Genomic DNA, 1,962 nt, shown 5'->3' on the forward strand with positions numbered 1-1,962 from the left:
AAATATGTGGTTCTTTGTCAATTGCAGAAATGTTCTTTCAGCCACTCACTGAAATTCTGAATTCTGGCTTCTGCAGTTTTTATTGTCTGTGTCAGACTTGCAGCCAGACTTGGTTCTCATTTCAGCATTTCCCAGGTTCTGTTGAAACAACATCAACCCTTATTTTGTTTCTCCCCCACCCACACTTTCTTCAAATTCACTTTGTGTATTGTAGCTCATTTGTTTTAAGGAGAGAATCAACAGATCATATTCAGTGTCTTGAATAAATTGCTATATTTTGATATTAGAGAATTCTGTGCGTGTTGTTCCTTATTCTTTTCTGACTATTTTGCATCCTGTACTTTAGAGCTGGGTTTGGGTGACTTAAGTTGTGATGTGGTGTCATGATCTAAAGGGTTACCTGACCTGTGGGTGTATAAAGATCACAGCTGTGTGTACGTAGCTTGTGTAATACACAGGGCATGGAGACTTTAGCCTCTGATTTTCTTTAAAACTCACCATTAGCAAGTACAGCTATAATGAAGAAAATATATATATGTATATCAAGCTATTACAAAGTATTATCTGCAATCATTGGTATAGCAACAATCAGTGATACAACAGCAATTAACTGATAGCAACAGGCAGTTATAGCAGCGCCCAGTAGTAGCAGCAATAAAGTGTGTAAGTCTGTGTGTATATAATATTTTATCTATAATGGTACTAAGTTATCACCAGTGAAGCAAACTTATCAATAATATAACAGCAGATACAGTTATGACAGGTTACGTACATGCATAGATGTGACACCAAGCTTATTAGATCTCAGAAGGTGCCCAGCCATCCCAGAGGCAGGAGGACAAATCAGACCAACCCTAGACATGGGCTCAGTGGGGGAACAATACAATAACAGGCAGAGTCTCCCCGCAAAGGTGATCCGTGTCACAGAGTTTGGAGTCAGCAAGGTGTCTCCAACAAGGCTCCAAGGTCTTGTAGAACAAGCTCATGCAGACCTGTTTAGGAAAGGAGCAAGTATATGCAGTGCAGGAAGAGAGGAGCTGATTTGGATGGAAACTCATTTCTAAATTGTAGAGATATAAGAGGGTGTAGGACACTCCCACTTCAAGCAGCCAACAGATGTGGTTCATTTCTGGTTTTCATCTGGGACAGACAACAGGTTATGATTTCTGTTCCATTTTGGAACTTCTCCTGTTCCTGCAGTTAGAACAGCCAATGGCAGTTACCAATACTAATGCTTTCTCATTATGTTTTCCTTATTTCCAGTATCCTTAAAGGATACAGGGGGAGGGGGTGGTTTTAACTTTAACAGACTGGGTGCTGTGCAGTTTTTAGTTGGGTTTTATTCAACAAAATGGCATTAATGGTACTTATTGGGGAATTCAACATGAAATGGCATTTTTGCTTTGTGACCCTGTAGCACACTGAACCATTCTCAAAAGCATTCAAAAGGAATTAGCCTGTGTGTCACATCATCTAGTTTTTAGGTGTTTAAGGACCTAGAGCATTAAGTTAAGATTAAAATATAACATTTGGGAAGACACAAGTGCTAGAAAAACTGGTGTACTGATGATGAGTACCTTATCACATCATCAAATACTTGAAAAAGAGAAAGTAATGCCCTTTCATGACACTTGTATCAGTTCATGTTCTGAAATCTGCTCAGCAGTTATGTAGCGTTAGGACAAATATGTTTGTTCAGCTCTCACAAGACCACCAGCAGTCTTCATAACAGCTTCTCAAAATAAAGAATGTGAGAGGGAAGGCAGCAGCCACAGTAGGGCTGGAGCTTAATAGGTAGTGCTGTGTAAAAGCTCTCACTTTACCTGCTTCTTAAATAAATGCTATATGATGGTCCTATTTTTAGTCATGTCATTTGCAGGAATGTTTCAAGAAAATATGTCACTGTCAAACTAAAACTGTAGTTTAGTTTCCCTTTATTTATCCTATATATATTTGCTTAGC

This window comes from Empidonax traillii, unplaced genomic scaffold (genome assembly GCF_003031625.1).
Source record: "Empidonax traillii isolate 1590-97213 ecotype Southwest subspecies unplaced genomic scaffold, ASM303162v1 scaffold282:size975252, whole genome shotgun sequence".
Taxonomy (NCBI): Eukaryota; Metazoa; Chordata; class Aves; order Passeriformes; family Tyrannidae; genus Empidonax; species Empidonax traillii.